The 6,000-nt window shown below is 47.9% G+C and overlaps 1 protein-coding gene across 1 annotated transcript in view; it reads right to left on the reverse strand.

The window, feature by feature from the left end:
* The window catches only part of CCDC6 (coiled-coil domain containing 6), a 41,292-nt gene that overhangs the window by 7,711 nt on the left and 27,581 nt on the right, over positions 1-6,000 (reverse strand). The window lies entirely within an intron of this gene.

Here is a 6,000-nt window from a genome sequence, read left to right on the forward strand (position 1 = left end):
CAGGCCGAACACTGGTTGTTGCAAGTCCTTTATTTGCAAGAGGCACACACAAGACAGGAGCACAAACTGTTTTAGTGCCGTAAATCCGCGCACAGTTTGCACTTGGGTTACTGGCAAGTGTTCCTCTCTGTCATTTCCCTTTCTGAAAAGCATTTCTAAAAAGTTCTTTAAAAAAAAAAAGAATGCTGTGAGAAAGTTCTCTTTCCTTTTGATCTGCCATTCCCTTGACACAGAGAGGTTGTCTTAGCACCCCACCTTTCCTTCCCACGGACTTTAGTTCAAAAGTGTTCATTTTCATTTTCTTTTTTAAAGAGCCGTATCTGATTCCACACGGAACCACATTTTGGCTCCTCGGCCTCAGACACTCCAGACAGCTGCCCTACTTGGCCTAGCTGAGAGTAACCGACAGCAGATCAGAACACAGGAAGCGTGGCCAGTTCCTAGAACAGACACAACCAAAAGCTGACAGATGACGAGGCAGACCGAAAAGAAAATGGTAGGAAGGGAGGAAAGAGAGAAAACAAAACAGAAGCAATAACCAATATCCCGGGCTAAGTGTTATGGCCCAGTGATAAACTGATCACCAATGGGACAGAGATGAAAAATTTCTTCCCAGGACTTCATAACTGTTTTTAGCAAAGTGGCAAACCACTTTTCAACGAAGATGCCTCCTCAGCGGTGTGTGTGGCTTCAGAGCAAACTACAAAAGTAACCTCTGGCGGAATGTACAGTTATCTCTGAAAAAGATATGGCATTTTGCTGGAAGAGGGACCAAGGGCTGCAATGCAACCAAGCTTCTTTTTTCTCATCTACTGGCAGAACAGATGCAACACACAGCCACGCTAAACTCACCAGGTGCCTGGAGGAGACAAGAACTACGTTCACGACAACTTCAAGGTATCTTTTTCAGGGCACGCAGGGGAGAGAGAGAGAGGCAGGCAACTGAAGGAAATCACAGCCCCTCAATGACGACTGCCAACATCTGAACCCATCAAGCTGACTTATACCAAGTTAGACCATCGGCCCGTTAAGGTCAATATTTCAGTTCTGAAGAAGTGAGCAGTGACTCACGAGAGCTCCTCCCCTGCCACACATTTTGTTAGTCTTCAAGGCGCTACTGGACTCTTGCCCTTTTTCTACTGCTACAGACAGACTAACACGGCCGCCCATCCTGATCTAAGGTCAGTATTGGTTACTCCAGCCGGCTGTGGCTCTCCGGTGTCTCAGGCTGAGGTCGTTCCTATCATCTACTATCAGGAGGGGCCAGGGATCCCCTCGGAGACCCTCTGCGTGCAAAGCTGAGCCACGGCCCCTCCCCCAAGAAGGGACAGGGAGAAGGCGGTGGAGGGCGATATCCCCAAGGGGTTCAAGATACGGCTCTTCCAGAGGAACCACACTCTGCACCCTGTAAACTCATTAGGTCTGCACAGTCATTACTAAGCCGAAGAAAAAAATCTCATCGACTCCGAGAAGCCTGTAATGGGCCGTTCCGGCCAGGTGGTGGCAGTGTGGCGCTGCAAGACCTGGAGAAGCTGACGTCATCTAACCGAGCTGAAGTGAATATGCTGACGGAACACGTCTGACCCTGCAGCTGAACAAACCCTCGCCGACTGTGAATGTGTGTGATTTAAAAGATATATGTTGTCCTCCCTTACCCCCATAAATCATTGTTAGTCCCACGTGAATGAGTAACTGTAAATCGCTCAGAGCCAGCAAGCTCTGCAGGATTGAGCGATTAATAAATTGAAAGATTATTATTATTATTATTATTATTAATGTTACAGTGGCCTGCACCAAAACTGCATCTCCTGGTGGCGACAGACAGAAAAAGAAGGGGAGGTGGAGTGAGAGAGAAGTTTCACCGATTTCCCCTCCTCCTCCCATTGCAGACCTCCACTTCACCATCCCATCCTTGTTCCGGGGTGTGTGTGTGTGTGTCCACCAGCCCCCAGACAGGCACAGTAGGCTGCAGTGGGAGTTCGCTTCTGCATGCACCATTTTCTTTGCGCTAAGTGAGGTCCAAGCCAATGAAATAGTGTGTGCACTGGGGCAAGCATGGCAATGGCTCAAATCCCTTTGCTTAAACAAGTGGTGCGGGGAGGGGAAGAGGAAAAGGCTAGTCTGAGTTAATAATGTTGCTATAGTTATTACTGTCATGCCTGCCCCTGCTGATGTCATGCCTGCCCTTGCTGATGCCCCTGAGGAGGCACCTGCTAGCCAGGAGCCTGTGGACTTACAGGCTCCTGAGGACAGTACTGCAGCAGAAAGGCAAAGACTGGATCCTGTAGCTGAAAGCTATCTAAGTGGTGAGGAGGATAGAGCCTCCCAGGGAACACCTGCAAGGGATCAGTCTCTGCTGCAGCCCAGTGATTCATCATCAGAATCACCTCCACATGTAACCAGGCTCCGGAATGTAAGGAGACAACAGCTGAGAGAGCAAAGGCAGAATGCACGCATGCGTGCCAGAAGATCTCTTAGCCCTGCATATTGACAGGATCCTGACCTTGCTCCCGGCTAGCTAATGAGTTGATTAGCTAGCACTGTATATCTGCAAGTCTGTTGCCAGCAGTCATTTGTGCTGGCAAACGTCGTTTGTTCAGGACCTGAATCCTTGCTTCTCTGCTCCAGACCTTGTGGAATTCTTCTCGGCTTGATCCTCGGCTTTTGACCTTCGGCTTTGTTGACCCTGCGTTCATCTCTGACTCCTCTGGTATCATTGTGATTTATGGACTTGAAACTTTGGTATGTCTGACCCTGCTTTTGGACTGTGATTTAAACCTGCTTGAACCTTGCTACCTGATTTGCCCGGCTTGACCTCGGACTGTTCCTAGACTTTTGCTTGCTTGCGTCACGCCCCCTGGTCCTGCCGTGACAATTACGGGGCATAAAAAAATTAATCACAGCTAATAGTCTTAAAATGTGTTGCCTTTTTTTTTTTTTGCAACTTAACCTCTGCTATAACTGGGATTCGGAACAACGTTGCAGCTCTTAACTCCCCCCCCCCCAATGCCCAAGGTGGTCCCCTACATGTAACACCAGTTTCCAGGCAAGGACTAATTATTTCGAGGCTGGGATGCAAACTGACCAGGTCACTTTAAGCTCACTGGAGTTGGAAGCATTGCTGGAGCGTCCCCACTTAGGCAGGAGGGAAATCAGCTGAAACTCAATCGCAAGTAAGCTGGGCCCAGCTCCTGACCCCATACCCGTGGGAAGTGGTTTATGGTAAGGCAGGACTACCCTGCTGGCTCCGACTCAGAAGGATTACCCCTCGGAACTACTGGGGGATGGGCTATCCTATAAACGCCTCTAAAGTAGCTACCTTGTGAACACAACAGGCTGAGCAGTAGAATATTCATCTACACAAATTCTCAAGCTCAAGAACTGTCTGGCTGCTCTAACATCAACATTTCCCACAAAGTTGGCAAAAGGCCAAGAAAGCTCCTAAAAGATAAGTAAAGGTAAAGGTTCCCTTGCTTGAAAGCCAGTCGAATCCAACTCTAGGGTTGCGGTGCTCATCTCCGTTTCAAAGCTGAAGAGCCAGTGCTGTCCGAAGACGTTTCCGTGGTCATGTGGCCGGCACGACTAAACGCCAAGGCGCACGGAACGCTGTTACCTTCCCACCGAAGTGGTACCTATTTATCTACTTGCAATTTCTTGCTTTCGAACTGCTAGGTTGGCAGGAGCTGGAACTAGAGACGGGAGCTCACTCCATCATGCGGCACACTCGGGTCTCGAACTGCTGAACTACCGACCTTCCACAGCCTGCAGTTCAGCGTCTTAAACCACGAGCCACCGCAGCTCCGGCTTCCTAAAAGATACTGAATAACTTTAAAAATTCTCATAGCACGAAGAATCCATTTTAGAAGGACGGAATATTGGGATGGTGTGATGTAAGAATCAGCTCCGCTGAAAGGTTCGGTTTCTGAAGAGAGAGGGGCCCCCTCCCCATTTGGGCAACAATAACAGTTTTAACTGTGGTGACAGAAATGAGGAACTGGATCTTCGTTAATGCACAAAGAAGGTGAAAAGTATCTGTCATGCTTCTATCCTGCCCTTCCTGTAAGGAATTCAGGGCTGAGCACATGGGATTCACCCCAATTTATTTCCACAACAGCCCGGTGTGGCAGTGACTGACCTAGGATCATTTTGTGATGTTAATCATTGAGAAAGGAAGGCAGCCACTTCAACACAAGCTCAACACTACCCACTGCTCCACACTGTATTAAGCACCCAAATGAATTCTTCTCGTAAAAGTTTCATGGCAAAGGTAACTTCAACAGACCCAGACCGGTAGGAACCCGTCCCGTTACTGTTCAGGTCTGGGTCCATTTGACTTTGGTGGCAGCAGCAGCATGCTTGAAAATAAGTGCCCCGAATCTAGACCGGTAGGAACCCGTCTCATCACTATTCAGGTCTGGGTCCATTTGACTTTGGCAGCGGCAGCAGCAGCATGCTTGAAAATAAGTGAGGAGACCTTGCCCAAGTAGATTAACAGAAAAGTAAATCAATGAATGTGTCAACTTGAAGGTAACATTGAATGTGATATTCCTTTATAGGATTCATTCCTGAGGAAAGACCAGAGGTCTGAAACACTTAAATATCCGGAGTAAGTGTTGAAAGAGAGGTTGAATTTGGAGCAGTCTGCTTTTGAGAATATAAGACTGGTAGTAGGATATAGACTGAGAGAGTCTGGAGCAGACTGCTATGTGTAATTTTATTGACCTTTGCATTTTTTCTATGAAGGAATAAGGGGTTGTTTTTCACTACCAGACACTAAATGATGTTATGTCTTTAATCTAGTCTCTTTTGTCATTGTATTATTCTGTGGGCATCTAGCACACATCTGTATATATTTTGTCATACCAGATCACCCCAGAAGAGGCAAACACTTGTGTGGAGAGGAGTGGAGAGGGGCTCCGACTCACGGAAGTTCATATTGGAATAAATGTTGTTAGTCGTTAAGGCTCCAGTGGCCTTCTGTGTTTCTTTCCCCTACAACAGACAAACACAGCTACCCTTTGGGATCCTCTCTCATGTGTTCTGATGTTCTTCCATTTTGGAAAGAAGCAGCACCGAAGAGGCACGCAAAGTAAAATTCGTTTCCCAAACTGAAACTGGGCGGAAAAGATTACATTGACCAGTTTGGCAGTACAGCAATTTCACGGACTCTTCTTGCAGCCTGGCCTCTTTCAGGTTGCTTATGGCCGTGTATAATGTGATGAATCATTTGTGTCACCAGGTCATGGCAAACTTGGATGACCATCAGGTCATCCAAGGACAACAACAGACCGCTGGAAAGACAAACCAGAGTAAAGCCAAAAACCCCATCTTTGCGCTAATAAATCAGGCCTCGCACTCGCACATGTACCCGAGCTCAGCACCCAGAGACCTTGTTCTTACTTCCAAGTACAGCGAGCGAAGGTGACACATCAAAAGAACTGGAAGAGTACACCAAGATTAATGCATCTCATATGCTTTAAGTGACAGAGAATATTAATTCCCCAGACTTGCACACAAGGTCTCTGCCTACAAGCATGTGCTTTCCCGTCTCCCCCAAACAAGGACATCAATAACATACAAAGGCAGGCGGGAACATTTTGGCAGATTATTAGAAATGAAACTAAAAGCAATCACGTATGGGGTTTCCAGAATTAAGGGAGGGAATAAAACACGGGACCTATTGTCAGGGCTTTCCTGCCGGTATTCACGAGAGGTTTATGCCTCCCAGTCAGTCTGCAGGCAGGGCTATGCCAATTAACTGCATCGTCCTCCAAGCCTGGCTGGAGGCAGACTTCCTAGTTCATGACTTACAATAGCACAGAAAGGAAACACTTGAGCAAAAAGCATTTCGCCACTACTGTGATCATTAGACTACAAGACTGAGCTGAATGATGAACAGAGGTCATTTCGGGGGGGATCGCGGGGGATCGCAGTTCCCCCAGGTGAGGTACGGGGGGCAAGGCACATGACGAAGCCCCGCCCCCCGCTTCCGGCCGCCCC

Source organism: Gekko japonicus, unplaced genomic scaffold (genome assembly GCF_001447785.1).
Source record: "Gekko japonicus isolate JY-2015 unplaced genomic scaffold, Gekko_japonicus_V1.1 scaffold1677, whole genome shotgun sequence".
Classification (NCBI taxonomy): domain Eukaryota; kingdom Metazoa; phylum Chordata; class Lepidosauria; order Squamata; family Gekkonidae; genus Gekko; species Gekko japonicus.